General features: G+C 36.0%; 1 long non-coding RNA gene across 4 annotated transcripts in view; it reads right to left on the bottom strand.

The window, feature by feature from the left end:
* LOC123564352 (uncharacterized) overlaps nt 1-16,776 on the bottom strand; it is a 302,958-nt gene that overhangs the window by 108,783 nt on the left and 177,399 nt on the right. For all 4 annotated transcript variants that reach the window (XR_008369891.1, XR_008369894.1, XR_008369892.1 and 1 more), the window contains one exon: nt 15,401-15,556. This is a non-coding gene — a long non-coding RNA (uncharacterized LOC123564352). The remainder of the gene's footprint in view (nt 1-15,400; nt 15,557-16,776) is intronic.

Below are 16,776 nucleotides of genomic sequence, written 5' to 3'. Positions count from 1 at the left end.
GCTGGAGTTTAGTATCACAGGACAGTACATTGTGGGATAGGCACCCAGACTTTAACAAAGCAAACCATACCTAAAAGCAATCAACTCTTACTTAACGTTTCGCAATACCAACCTCAGGCAGTAGTCAACTAGATACAAGCATAATATCATTTCCTTTAATGACCATACTAATCTTGCCATACAACTTTTCTTTTTTTTGTAATATGGTCAGCTCCTGCCGATTTTTCTAAATCATGACCTTCTTCTGTATACTGTATTGTTGCCCTTTTCTGCATCCAAGCATTTTTCATTCCTCAGTTGTTGGCTGACTTATTATTTTCGTGTTAAACTCTTGTATTATAAGCCCAGCATTACCTGAACATGTTTTTAACAAAATTTTAGTTTAGTTTTGGTATTGCAAAAATATAAAAAATACCCTCACTGACTCGTACTGGACACTGAAAAGCTTCCCATAACAGAAAAATACAATTAGAGAGAAAAACTCCAGGATTGTTCATACATTCTACCATGCTGAATATGAAAGCATTTCATGATCAATTCATAGGGTAATTGGGGCCAATTACTCAAGTATTCGCAGCTAATTCAAACATTAACCATTAATTTCTCACTGCTTATACTTCATATTTTATGAATGAATACCCTATTGCTGTAGAATTGCTCAATGCAACATGCGTAAAACTTATGATAAAAGAATGCCCTTCAAAAGGATCAATTTTGCAAGTCTTTATGCATCATTCCTCAAGTTTCTGAGCGCATTATAATTTTTAAACATGTATATTTTGAATTAATTTCATCTAAATATCCCAAGAATTTTTTCTTGTTCTCATTTCGTAAGAAAAAATATAGTTAATTTCATGACTATATACTGTACAATAAAATGGGTTATTTTGACACAAAATTTATTCCCATGACCTAAAATATTATCTGGCCTTGTTTGTTTACACTACTCACATGACTATCCATATATAGAACCAAGTTCTCCACATTTAAGGCCATAACAAAATTTTTTTTTCAATAAATGAATACAGTAACATTACTACTGGTACTATTTTGTCACACAGTATCTCGAGCTATCACTAAATCCCCAAGAAATGCTTGACTTACTCGACTGTGCAACACACAACTCAGGCTATATGCTGCTAAATGTGACCCTGCATCAATTGTCATGTTATGATTATTGATTTCATCATATTTTTTTCTGATCACATAATGAAAAACTTTCTAGTTTTGCACAATATTGGTTTAAAGTGACCTAGACTTGAATAATATTCCAAGGACTGGTGACCTAATTTTGCATAATTTTTAAATGTTAACGTAATTACATGACCTATTTTTATTAAGGATATAGAAAATGTGTACAAAAATGCAACATTACAGAAAGTAATACAGCTTTTAAAATACACTTACTCCTTTTGACCTAGTAACCTTGTTTTCTTTCACACTGACCTTATATTGGGTGAAATTTACCATTTTAATAGTAACATTATATTTGGGCTAAGTTTATTAAAGAATACTTAAGATATTTCTGCACTATAGTGACCAAATTCATATTGGAGCTATAAAAATTTATTGATTTCTGCAATTTTGACAGTGAATTATATTGCTTAATTTACAATTTCCTCCTTTTTGTTTATTTTTATTTAAACTACAAAAAAAAAAAAAATAAATAAAAAAAATAAGATTTCATAATTTAGTTCCAAACTTCTTCATACATTGGTAGGTATACCACTCATTTAAGAAACTTTAGCCTTATGACCAAATATACTGTACCAGACCACAATGTTTGCACTGAAAGATAACTAAATATCTCACATACCTTCATTTCTTTTGATCATGTACTTTGTCATGTTTACAAACAACCAACATACAATAATGCACAAAATCCCACATATCCAAAATGCTTTGGTGGGGTTCCAAAATTTCTCGACAAAACTGACTGTATCTGACTGCAGGAGGAGCCAGGCAGTGGAACATACACTCTAATACTGCACACAGTGATCTATTTTCTGTTTGCAATTCCATGCTGAAATCCAGGTAACATATTGACAACCTCTTCATGCATTTCTAACACATATTTTTACTGTATTTCTTTCAAATAATGAGCATATCACATTACTGGTTACTATTGGAGACATCATACTGATTTTGTGAATTTGTTGGACAGATTACCCTACAAACTAGAAATGTGTCCATGGGACACAGATGCCCCCACTAAATAACAAAGGACACAAATTTTTTCCTAGGTCAGGGGCCATAACTTCTACAATACTGAATGAATCCGAACGCGAAACCCCAGGTGCACAACTGCACATGCTGACCAACATTCCTGTAAACTTTGGTGACTCTAGGTCAAATATTTTTGGAGCTATGCGCGACACAACATTAAAATGACCAATTTTTAACTAAGCTCAAAAAGTAGAGCATATTAAAAGTCACAAGTAATATATGTAACAGCTTATTATGTGACGGTTAGCCACTCTTTTTAATACTATTTTTTCTATTCCATTTTTCCTGCAATCACTTATAAGAGTAAATACTGTGTTAAATAAAAGCATACACTAATTAGTACAAACATGCAGCAATGCTGATTAACTAATTAACATTGTAGGATGCAAAAATGTACAAATTGCAACACTAGACCTACTAAAACCTCAGACATGCAAAGCTATGAAATGACAGATGCACCATCAAAGCTAATTAAAAAGCTTGAGAAGTTTTAGGAAATACTACATGTACTTGTAATACTTCAGCATGTGTGCAAGAGGTCCACAAAAAATCTGGCAGAATATTGTATGTTGTTTGTTTTCTTTTTACATGTAGAGGTGAACACTGCTACTGAACGTAAGGAACATTGCTATGAAATAATATAGAAATTTGGTCAGCAATTTCAGAGGTGAAGATTTTCAAATATTTCCCATATTGCCATAGAGGGAAAACTAGACCTGCCTCCTGGAAACCCAATTGTTTTTCAATGACGTGATCCGAAACAAACAAGAATTCTTCATGGATGTCCTAGATTTGAAAGGGTCTTAAAAAGGAACCATCCAAGGAACATTTTTGTGTCGTTGAAACTGGCTTGCTGTTTTAGGAGAAGTTCTTTAAAGAAATTAAGGCCGGTGGACAGAAAAAGGGACAACCGACATTAAATGATCTGAAAAGCTCACCATGAACACTGTGCTCAGGTTAGCTAAAAAGAACAACAACAAGAGCTGTCATAGTACAGCGACGCTCAACTATTTAACAGCCTTGTTAACTGAATGAATATAAATGTTGAAAAAGGGGCATAATTTTGTAAAAATGTAAAACAGAGTTATGGAACCTGCACAATGCATGTCAGCTCATCACAGCGGCCAAGTGTGTGAAGTTTCAATCCATTCCCATTAGTGGGTACTGTGCTACCGCCATACGTACAAAACTAAACAAAAAATTGATGTTGAAAAAGGGGCATAATTTTGTAAAATGCAAAGTAGAGTTAAGAACCATAGGCAATGCATGTCAGATCATCACAGTAAACAAGTAAGTAAAGGTTCAATCCATTCCCTTCAGTGAGTACTAAGATACCAGCTTACATACAAAAACTTATCAAAAAATGGGAAAGTCGAAAAAACATAACAGCATAATAGAGTTATGGAACCTGTAGAGTGCAAGTCAGATCATCACAGTGAATAAGTGTGTAAAGTTTCAACCACAAGTGCTTACTGACATACCAGCTTACAAACAAAAACTTAACCAAATAAGGATGCAGACACTGACCCATGAACAGTTGAGCTAAAAATGGAGATACTTTTAAAACTAGAATGTGTCTGTAGGACACAGGGTGTGCCCCCCACTGGTACATTTGTCACAAATAAGGGGAAATAATTCAAATGTTTGCAGTCTTAATTAAGGTATTGGACCCCTAATAGTGATGTTTTAAAAATGGCATTTGCTTGGTATATTCTTAAAGTTGACCATGTTTCGCAACATGTTGCAAATTTTAAACAACTTTTACCATGCAGTTTTTTGTAAATTTTGTATAATTTATGGAATTTCCTCCACCTCAAATAGAGACAAATTTCAATGTGATGGCCACTATCTAAAATGTTTGCAGAGAATTCATTATACAGTGTAACTTCCGGAAACCGAACAACATCCGGACTAGCTTAAAAGTTCGATTTTTGGAAGTTTCCGGAATTCAGAAGTTTTAAAGTTTGTAGGCAAAGTGGGCGTGGTGAACAAGAGCTATGTTTTTTACACGTAGGATGAAGGAGATTTTTGTCCTTTTTAATTTTACAATTTCATATTAATTAATTAATTAATTAATTAGATAATTAATTAATTATTTAAGGATAATATTAAGGATAATAAATACATAAATAACAAATATAAAAAGAAACAACAGAAATTTAATAATAGCATTTACGCAAACATTTTCCACTCACATTTTACCGTCTTTGGAGTCCCGAGTTCGTCAACATTAAATTTTAATTAATGTTGATAATGCATAGTTTAATCGATGAAACTGATCATTTAAAACATCTATCTTTCTTTCGTTCAAACATTAAGAAAGGTTTAAACACATAAGATATTTACCGGTAATTCATCAAGTTTACATAAATTGAATACAATAGAAAATAATCGCTGATTACTTCCTTACTTTTGCATCAAATGATCATTGTGAATATTGTCAAAATAAACGCGCACCGCTAATGAATAAACAAAAGAACATGTTGACTGCGTTTCTGGATTATCAGGTGACACTTTTAATCCAGGAAATAGTTTGCTGTTCGGTTTTCAGAAGTCAATTTTAGTGTTAAAATATAAACGGTGCTTCAAAAATCGTCCGGTTTTCAGAATTCGGAAGTTCCGGTTTTTAGAAGTTAAAAATATATAGAAATAAGTACAGAAAAAAAACGGGACCTTGAGTTTCGTACGGTTTTCAAAGGTTTCCGGTTTTCAGAAGGTCCGGTTTTCGGAAGTTACACTGTACCATTAATTTTGATGAAAGAAACATAAAACTATTGTTAAACAATTATAAAACACAAAATAAAACTGTAAATATAATTTTTTTTAGGGTGCCTCAAGTAAACAGATTTAATGAGACAGAATTCTAACTCCAACACTGAAAATTGAAGTCGAATCGACTTTGAAGTCACTTCATTCAAAAATAACTTGGCATAAGAAACTAACCTGCAATTTCTCCACACAATATGTAATCTAAAGAATGAAGGCAAAGTAGAGAACTTTTACCGTATGTAACTCAGTATTTTTAAAGATGTCTAACTCTACCCTTCTTGATTCAGAGGTAAATTCACTTTGAACAGCAAGAAATCGCTTATAAAATGAAAATTTTCCACTTTTGTACAAAACATCCATAATAAGTCTTGAAAGAAGTAAAAACTTACTAGAAAAAAAGAAAATATGGAAAAAAAAATTGGGGTCCCAGTGGGGCTTGAACCTACGCACACCCGAAAATTGCAGTCAAAGTAGGTTTATGGTAAGAATTGAATACTCTTCAAAAAAGAGGTACTCTATTACGGGTCCAATACCTTAATGGGGTATAGCCTCAAAAAAAAAAAATTATGAAAAGGATTCATTATTCTATACCATATACCTTTTGAGCTATGAGCATCACAAACAAAAAATCCACTATTTTGGCTATTTCAAGGGCCATAACTCTGTAATAAACGCTATGATTCTGAAGAAGAATGCCATGTGTGCAAGGTCACATTACGATAAAGACTCAAGCAAGGTTTCATGAATTTACATTAAATACTTTTTGAGCTAGGCACATAATTAGGTGAAAATGTGCATTTTTTGACTATTTCAGGGGCCATAACTTAAAAAAATAGGGGGAGAAGCCAGCAAAAAAAAGTAAGAGGTGTGCAAGTTTATATCATGATAAAGACTTATGTAAGTTTTCATCCATTTATATCATATACTTTTTGAGCTAGGTGCATCACAAGGTGAAAAAAGTGCATTTTTGACTATTTCAGGGGCCATAACTCTGAAAATAGGGGGCTGAGGCAGATAAAAAAAAAATAGGAGGTGCGCAGGTTCAGATCATGATAAAGACTCATACAAGGTTTAATCAATTTATATTACATACTTCTTTAGCTAGGCATGTCACAAGTTGAAAATGTGCATTTTTGACTATTTCAGGGGCCATAACTCTGGAAATAGGGGCGGACCCAGATGAAAAATAGGAGGTGTGCAAGTTCATATCATGATTAAGACTTACACAAGGTTTCATGAATCTATATTAAATACTTCTTGAGATAGGCGTGTCACAAGGTGAAAATGTGCATTCTTGACTATTTCAGGGGCCATAACTCTAGAAATAGGGGGTGGACCCAGATGAAAAATAGGATGTGCGCAAGTTCATATCATGATAAAGACTCATGCAAGGTTTTATCAATTAATAAATACTTTTTGAGCTAGGCGCGTCACGAACTTCGAAAGGACACATGGATGGACGGACGGACGAATGGACAAGAGCAAATATATATGCCCCCACCACTATTTGGGGTGGCACAAATATTCAAAACAGGGTTATTGTTCTTATGCTCTGCACTTTTTTCAATGGTTTCTATCACTGTTTCAAGTAATGTTATATTAAATTCGCCCTTGTGGATTTAAAGTTAATGTCCTAAGTGTTTAAACAAGAGGCCCAAATGGGCCCAAGGCGCTCACCTGAAGAGGACCTCGACAATATGACCTTGCTTCTGACCAAATTTGGTGAAGAGTTCATTAAAGTATAAGTTTTAAAAGGTTTTTTCTATATTTTGCTGTGACAGCCAAAAAAACAACTTTATGATAAGAATGATACTACTAACCAAGTTTGATGAAAATCCGTCAAGCCATTCATGAGAAGAAGCCATTTAGAGGTATTTCTATTTTTAGCTCTTAAAGTCATTAAATGGGGCCAAGTACCTCCATCTGAACAAACTTTGGAGAGGACTTTACGAGAACTTGTTTGAAGGTATTTCTATTATAAGCTATAGTGACCATTAAAAGGGGCCCAAGTGTCTCCATGTGAACAAAATTGGGACAAGACCTTATAATGATGCTACAGACCAAGTTTGATAAAGATCCATCAAGCAGTTCATGATAAGTTGTTATTTTCATGTTAAGCCCTTTTTATTTTTAGTTCTGGCAGCCCCTAAATGGGGTAAAGATGAACCATTTAAAAAAACTTGATACAGGTCCATGCCAGGATGCTTTTGACCAAATTTGGTGTAATTCCGACAACTTGTTTCAGAGAAAACTTTTAAGTAAAAATGTTGACACAAGATGAAGGTCACAGGATGATGGAAGTCGGGCCATCCACATATACTAATAGCTTGCCCTGAACAAGTTCAGATGAGATGAAGAGTGAACAAAAAGATATAATTTTGTAAAAACTGCTGTCAACGAAAACAACTACTTTGCTACAATTCCAAAAGGAGAACCATAAATTAGGTAACCCTTGGTGTCCATCTTGACTTTGGAAGCATACCTATTTTAGACTATTGCCCTGAGTTTTCTTGCATTGCAGTAAACAAACTAAAATACCCTACAAAGATTCACAGAGGGCTTCAAACACACAGAACCATTCAGACACTACACTACAAACATTTTGCCTTTTAGCCTATCAGAAATGCTTAGCTCCTGATCCAAAAATAAATATTTGATGCATGAAACAGATCTTGTAAATAAGGCATATTTAAGCAATTACTTTATGTCCAGTTTCCACAGCAGGGAGTAATTACCACATAGAACATGTAACTGTACAAACTGTAAACAATTACAGGTAGCTTGTCCCTGACCACAAACTTGCTGACTCTACTAGTTTTATCTTCAGAAGCTAGTGGATATGTGCTAACGGTACTAGTCTATGCTCAGAAGCTTTTGGACACTTGCTCTGTCCAGACAATACAAATTACAATATTTCATGTCTGGCTGATTAAGACAAATGAAGGATGATACAAGTGAAGTAGATAATGTCATATTTTAACAAGGCCAGACATCTGAAATATGACACTTGGTCTACAACAAGAAAAAGCTTATCAGGACAATGCAATGGAAGACATCAATAAAATATTAAAGTCCTACACCACTTGCTTGAACAGTGATCACTCAGTTACCCCCCATTACTCAAACTGATTGTCTTGTCCTCACAAAAATGGATGGCTTGAACTCTGGAAGCATGCTAATGGTTGTGAAAAGATGGCTCGAACTTTGGAAGCATACCTCTGGTCCTCACAAGGATGGCTTGAAGTCTGAAAGCATACCTATGGTCCTAATAAGAATGGCTTAACTCTGGAAGCATACCTATGGTCCTCACAAAGATTTGCTTGACTTTGGAGGCATTGTAACCTCTGGTCCTCATAAGGATGGCTCAACTTTGGAGGCATACCTATGGTCCTCACAAAGATTTTCTTAACTTTGGAAGCATACCTCTGATCCTCACAAAGATTTTCTTAACTCTGGAAGCATACCTATGGTCCTCACAAAGATTTTCTTAACTTTGGAAGCACACCTATGGTCCTCACAAAGATTTGCTTAACTTTAGAAGCATACCTCTAGTCCTCACAGGGATGGCTTGAAGCATACCTATGGTCCTCACAAGAACGGGTTAACTTTGGAAGCATACCTATGGTCCTCACAAGGATGGCTTAACTTTGGAAGCAAACCTCTGGTCCTAACAAGGATGGCTTAACTTTGGAAGCAAACCTCTGGTCCTCACAAGGATGGCTTAACTTTGGAAGCATAGCTATGGTCCAGACTGTCACAAAATAGGCCCGTCATCAAACTTGGCCTAATTCAAGGGGCATAATCCAAGAGTGCCTGGGGCGATTAGGCTGGTTATTGAATTTGGTAGAGATATTATGCCCACAAACATTGTCAGCAAGTTTGGTGAAGATCCGATGAAATCTGTTCGACTGAAGAGAGCGGACAAGGCTAAATTTGCTGTTTTTCGAGTAATTCAAGGACCATAATCCAAGAGTGCCTGGGGCAACTACTCTAAACATCCAATCAGCAACCAGATATTCAATTATTCACTTACCGGTTTATAATGCCAGATTAAGTAAATCCACTGAACAGAGCATTTAGGTAGCAAAATACAGTTGAGTTAAACCATAAATAGGTTATAGATCACTTACTCATCTTCTAATGAATTAAGTTATTGCCTGCACTTTGCTGCACTCATTACTTTTAAAACTTTATTTCATTAGGTCAAATAATGGTCTGCAACCTATGCAAATCTAATATATGTCAATCTGATCATGCAGATCAAATGGCAAAAACTAGCATTGCTGGAAAAAACAACCATATGCTCTTGTTTAATATTACTGGTAAAGCTACATGAAATATGGATTGTGGTGTAAACAATACTGGAGCAAATAAAAGAACAATTCTGCCTGATTTGCAAATATTAGAATTAAGATATTTGCCGGCAATAGAGATTAGTGTTATCCAATGATGAAACATGTTTCTGCAGCTCAATGAAGACAACCAATCTTGTTTCAGTTCTCTTAGAACAGCTGTTATGACAAACTTATGCATTCTGTCTCAATTTCCTCAGACAGTGTGACTACTATGGCAAACTTATCCAACCTGGACATCAGTTCTCTGACACTACATCCAACTTCCCTCAGACAAACTGTTATAAAAAATGTCAAGTTTTCAACCTCAATGGACTAATCAATTACCACACATAAGTTGATGGTCAACAATTTTGCTACCTTTCAGTTTGACATTAAGGCTATCGTTGAAATTATGCCCCTTTCGAAATTGTCGTTTGACAATACATGCAAAAAAATGTAAAATGCATGGAATATGCCAACTCTTCATCAAATTAGGTATCATATAGTTTTCTTATTTCTATATCTCTTCTGTAAGAAACAGCTATAAGTCCTTGAAATATCATCATTTCCTGTCCCTTGTAGCTAACATGATGTCCCTTATGTGAAACCAATGTGTGGGGAACCACCTTAAAAACCAGGATTTATTGTACTTTCTGGCAAAATCTTTATGCAACCAAGTTTGTCTTAAAATGGTATAAATAACTTTATTCTGATAACAAAATACCAGTTTTACCTCAGTTTCAACAATTTTCATTAAGTGTGAAATTTTCGTTATAGGTTAGAAGATACTAAATGTCTCCACTACTATATTCTCTGTAAAATATCTTTTTACCAGCATTTCCAGCCTTTCACTTCTTGTAGGACCACCTTTGTCTTGAAGGTATGTCTATAGGCAACCAAAAACAAGAGCTGTCTCCGTAGGATGACACATGCCCCCGATGGCACTTTGAATGAATAGTTATGGCCGATGTTAGAGTTTAGGACCTTTGACCTACGGACCTGGGTCTTGCGCGCGACACATCGTCTTACTGTGTCACACATTCATGCATAGTTATTTTAAAATCCATGCATGAATGACAAAGATATGGACTGGACATGCCCATCAATGCACTATCATGAAAAATGATCTTTAACGTCTAAGTGTGACCTTGACCTTTGAGCTACAGACCTGGGTCTTGCGTGTGACACGTCGTCTTATTGTGGTACACATTCATGCCAAGTTATTTGAAAATCCATCCATCGATGACAAAGATATGGACCAGACACGCCCATCAACGCACTATCCTTTAACGTCTAAGTGTGACCTTGACCTTTGAGCTACGGACCTGGGTCTTGCGCACTGCACGTCATCTTACTGTGGTACACATTCATGCCAAGTTATTTGAAAATCCATCCATCGATGACAAAGATATGGACCGGACACGCCCATCAATGCACTATCCTTTAACGTCTAAGTGTGACCTTGACCTCTGAGCTACGGACCTGGGTCTTGCGCACTGCACGTCGTCTTACTGTGGTACACATTCATGCCAAGTTATTTGAAAATCCATCCATCGATGACAAAGATATGGACCGGACACGAAAATTGCGGACAGACCGACAGACCGACAGACTGACAGACCGACAGACAGACAGACGGGGCATAAAAATAGGAGGTTGACCATAATGCAATGAAACCATGGTCATGTGACTGCAGAAAGTGATAAAAATGCTAATACTGCATAGGTAGACATCAGAAGATACCTACTTTCACTTTCAGTTTATCCAGCAGTTATGGCACAATTTGGAAAACATATAACAATTAGCTTAAAATCATCTGGACATTCCTCTTTACTTTCAAGCATAAATAAAGTTTATATCTGGCATAAAATGGTCTTTACTGGCGAAAATGGCATTTATGACACATTATTCAGGACAAAGATCGCAAATCACTACATATACTTATACAAACTTATCAACTGACATCAGTTCTCTCAGACCATCTGTTATTACAAACTTATCCAACCTAAGCATCAGTTCTCTCAGACCAGCTGTTATTACAAACTTATCCAACCTAAGCAGGAGTTCTCTCAGACCAACTGTTATTACAAACTTATCCAACCTAAGCACCAGTTCTCTCAGACCAGCTGTTATTACAAACTTATCCAACCGAAGCACCAGTTCTCTCAGACCAGCTGTTATTACAAACTTATCCAACCGAAGCACCAGTTCTCTCAGACCAGCTGTTATTACAAACTTATCCAATCGAAGCACGAGTTCTCTCAGACCAGCTGTTATTACAAACTTATCCAACCTAAGCATCAGGTCTCTCAGACCAGCTGTTATTACAAACTTATCCAACCTAAGCACCGGTTCTCTCAGACCAGCTGTTATTACAAACTTATCCAACCTAAGCACGAGTTCTCTCAGACCAGCTGTTATTACAAACTTATCCAACCTAAGCACCGGTTCTCTCAGACCAGCTGTTATTACAAACTTATCCAACCTAAGCACGAGTTCTCTCAGACCAGCTGTTATTACAAACTTATCCAACCTAAGCACAGTTCTCTCAGACCAGCTGTTATTACAAACTTATCCAACCTAAGCACGGTTCTCTCAGACACTGTTTTACAAACTTATCCAACCTAAGCACGAGGTTCTCTCAGACAACTGTTATTACAAACTTATCCAACCTAAGCACGAGGTCTCTCAGACCAGCTGTTATTACAAACTTATCCAACCTAAGCACCAGTTCTCTCAGACCAGCTGTTATTACAAACTTATCCAACCTAAGCACCAGTTCTCTCAGACCAGCTGTTATTACAAACTTATCCAACCTAAGCACCAGTTCTCTCAGACCAGCTGTTATTACAAACTTATCCAACCTAAGCACCAGTTCTCTCAGAGCAACTGTTACTACAAACTTATCCAACCTAAGCACGAGTTCTCTCAGAGCAACTGTTACTACAAACTTATCCAACCTAAGCACGAGTTCTCTCAGAGCAACTGTTACTACAAACTTATCCAACCTAAGCACGAGTTCTCTCAGAGCAACTGTTATTACAAACTTATCCAACCTAAGCACGAGTTCTCTCAGACCAGCTGTTATTACAAACTTATCCAACCTAAGCACGAGTTCTCTCAGACCAGCTGTTATTACAAACTTATCCAACCTAAGCACGAGTTCTCTCAGACCAGCTGTTATTACAAACTTATCCAACCTAAGCACGAGTTCTCTCAGACCAACTGTTATTACAAACTTATCCAACTTAAGCACGAGTTCTCTCAGACCAGCTGTTATTACAAACTTATCCAACCTAAGCATCAGGTCTCTCAGACCAACTGTTATTATAAACTTATCCAACCTAAGCACCAGTTCTCTCAGACCAGCTGTTATTACAATCTTATCCAACCTAAGCACCAGTCTCTCAGACCAGCTGTTATTACAAACTTATCCAACCTAAGCACGAGTTCTCTCAGACACTGTTTTACAAACTTAATCCACTTAAGCACGAGTTCTCTCAGACCAGATGTTATTACAAACTTATCAACCTAAGCACAGTTCTGTCAGAGAACCATGTTATTACAAACTTATCCAACCTAAGCACGAGTTCTCTCAGACCAACTGTTATTACAAACTTATCCAACCTAAGCACCAGTTCTCTCAGACCAACTGCTATTACAAATTTATTCAACCTGAGCACCAACTCTCTCAGACCAACTGCTATTACAAATTTATCCAACCTGAGCATCAGGTCTCTCAGACCACCTGTTATTACAAACTTATCCAACCTAAGCACCTGGTCTCTCAGACATACTGTTTTGGCAAACTTAAGCACCCTTGGCATCAGTTAGCATCAGCCAATTTTCTCAGACAGATTGTTATATTGCAAATATGTTCAACACCAGAATCACTGAGATCAAGAGTAATGCCAAACTTATCCAACCAAGACATTAGCTTCTGAAGGCAGTAAAATATAAGCAGAACATATTTAGCATAGACATCAGTTCTTTCAGATATAATATGGACTAACATTCCTTCAAGGTGAACTACTGTGGCAGACTAACCAAGGGCTGAATGGAACATAACTCCTTCTTTATTTAATACAAGACACGTCCTTCTTTATTCAATATGAGTTACGTCCTTCTTTATTCAATATGAGTTACAACAGTTTTCCATATAATCCTGGTCATGTATGCCTGCTAACATTCTTTCATTCGTTTTACTGCAAACATATTTCTCAGCTCCATTGTTGAGAAAAGCTTTTGCAGCCTGATGAAGATAGTTATCTCCTGATTACTTACATGCATCTCAACAGGGCCATCGTGCCCCCACTTCCTGTCACTGTACATCTTAATGCTACTTGTTGGAAAACCAAGACTTATGTGCAATTTAATATTGCCTCAGTTTTGGGGTTTGAGTCAATTTTTTTTTACTGTGGGGGAGAGGAGTGGGGGAGAGGAGTGGTAGTAGCAGTTAAACTTGACTAAGTCAAGGGCCATAAGTCTGGTCTGTCTGAGTGAAATCCCACAGAAAACTCCAAGTATACAACTTCACATGCTGAATAACACTCTCATGAAGTTTGATGAGCCTAAGTCAAATCCTTTTTGAGATAAACACGATCTGGATGGAAGGACAGACATCCAGATGGATAGACATATAGACAAGGGCAAATCTATGTGGCCCAACTAAAAAAACTTTGAAAGGCACAATAAAATTACTCCTTTACTAACTTCATCTTGAAAATGATTAGATTTTTTAAAGCAAAAGAATCCCTGTGTAAGCTACAGCCCCCTGATATACATTCTCATCTTGAATGTAGAGTGGTGGAACCTATGCTCGCAGTATTCCTATGCTCGCGGTATTTCGATAAATATGCTCGCTGCAGAAGGACTGATAAAAATATTTCATCATGCTATGTTCAACACCGACCAGTGGCCAAATGCCTTTACAACAAACGTAGCGATAGCCGCGCGTGCCGCTCACGTGACGTATACAGCAGCCGATACATTTTACGCAATCTGTATCCATCGCACAAATCTCACACAAATATGTCAAAATCACTCAACTAAAGATAGTTTTTTTGAAATCATGCTTACATTCAGATATAAGATACATTTAAGAGCAAGATGTGATGAATGTGGCGCCTGGCTACACTACGAGTGCCTTTCGAACCATGAAAAGATCTTAGTATTTTGACAAAGTCCAAATGGTTCTTCCTGAGATGTAGGGAGGAGTAAATTTCCTACACACAAAAGAAGTGTAGAAAACATTAGCGAGTTAATCACTGTCGTTGTTTGAATCTTTAATACTTGAACATTCTGTTTTTAAACAACATTATTATACGTTTTTAAGCTTTGTTCTAATAGTGACTCCATTTCTGTAAGGGAAATATACACATAGAGGCACATACTAAATTTTATCCCCATTTATTTTGTTTCTCACATAATAAATGAGTAATGTTCTAAATATTATATTCGCATATGCTTGTTGGTTCATTTTTAGCCTGCTGAATTTTTTTTTTCGTCCTTAGTTTAATCGATATTACATACCGCCAGCATAGGTTCCCTTCAGGGCGAATTTTCACCTTTTTATGTATGCCGTGTCGATAGCAGACAGCAATATGTTTCGCTAAAAGGAGGATAACTTTATGTTTTTTGCATAGGCAAAACGACTTAATAATTTTTTCTTGCTTCTTAATAAGATTATATATGTACAAAATACCACGAGCATAGGTTCCACCACTCTAGTATGTCATATACTATCATGATTTAGCCTGAAAATCTTCTAGGACTAACAGGAAAATGGCTGACCTTCAAACATACTATAGTGCCTTTTTGTAATAATGCTTATTAAGTATCAATATATATCAATGTAAAATAAAGAACAATATAATATTATAATTATGCATGAAAGACATGCAACAATAGTCTTCCTGGAGACAGTTAATGTCTTTTAGTATCAAATGTCCATTTTCCAAAAGCTTTCCAGCAAGCACAGAAATACAACTATTTTTTTGTTGTTGAAAATATGTCTTTAACCAGTAACATTCAATTTTGATTAAAAGAACATATTTTAACATATTTCTTACCTTTCGTCTCCATAGATTTCCCTTTCCTTTTTCTGCCATTGTATCATTCAAGAACAAGTTCACACAAATATGACTATATTTTTATATCCTTCACCAGCGGTTTTGTCCCATGCCAAGTGGAAACTCATATTTGCATATTACTTGCCTTTGTACAACCTAAAATAAAATATTAAATATGAAAATTACTTTTTTTGACAAGTCTGTGTCAACTTTTCTTCTCACATGTTGGTCACATTCAGAAAACATGTTCCCTCACATAAAAATTATTCTAATCAAGCCTCCTTCCTTAACTTTACATAAATGGAACATAACAACCCCTGTTGCACTTTAAATGGTTCCAAACATAATGTACAGCAGCTATCCTGGGACGTGACTACGATGGAATTTGTTGCCTCGGATAAATATCAATAATTATGCATATACGGTAGCACAATGTAAAGTGGTAGAACAGCAGTTAATATTTCTCATGAAAAGCAACAAGCACAATACAATAATTTCATCGGACGATACTGACAGTCTAATGTCTGCAAGAATGCTGAAGCCCAAAACAATAAGCAACTATCTGATTTGTGGAAAGTCACATCTAATGTAATACATTTTATATGGACCTCGGATTCCAGATCAATTAATGGAAATATTTGTAATGAAGAGGAACACTATAATTGGGTTAAATATTACTGTAACTTTATGAACCTCAGTCAATACAGTGTAAAACATTTGTATTTTTTGTTTGTTTTAACCATGTTGTTACATGATTCCCTTATTAACCTTTTGCCCGCTAAATTTCTAAAATTGACTGGTTCATCATTTAATTTGGGCAGTACCATTTATTATCCGAAGGGGTGTATACTGAAAACTTACTGACTGAATAGCGAACAGTGTAGACCATGATCAGACTGCACAGTTGTACAGGCTGATCTTGGTCTGCACTGGTCGCAAAGGCAGAATCACTTGCCGCCAACAGGCTAAAGGTTAAGGTGTATTTCAGTGTTCAATATTTTAACTAGCTTTGTATAAATGTTTACATTATAGTATTATATCAGCTACTAGTTTACTGCCATATTTATTGCCAATATTGATCAATATGAGCAACCAGTACATAACTGTGATTTTGTTTCTATCACAGTATAATAAGGTACAATGAAAGGGAATATTTAATATGCAACAATATTTCTCTCTCTTTTTTTTGTTGATTTTTTTTATTAAGAGCTTAAGGAATTTGAAAAAAAAAAAAAATGAAAATCGGATAAAAGACAAAAACTAGAAGATGCTTTTGTAGAAATTTTTTTTAAGCGCATGTCTCCCCCAATGCATAGTAGCAACAGGCAAGAAGTCAATACAGAACAGGAGCGAGTCAAAGGGACACTATGTTTGGC

This window comes from Mercenaria mercenaria, chromosome 2 (assembly GCF_021730395.1).
Source record: "Mercenaria mercenaria strain notata chromosome 2, MADL_Memer_1, whole genome shotgun sequence".
In the NCBI taxonomy this organism is placed as follows: Eukaryota; Metazoa; Mollusca; class Bivalvia; order Venerida; family Veneridae; genus Mercenaria; species Mercenaria mercenaria.
The sequence above is the reverse complement of the archived record's forward strand: the minus strand, read 5'-3'. Positions and strand labels throughout refer to the sequence as shown.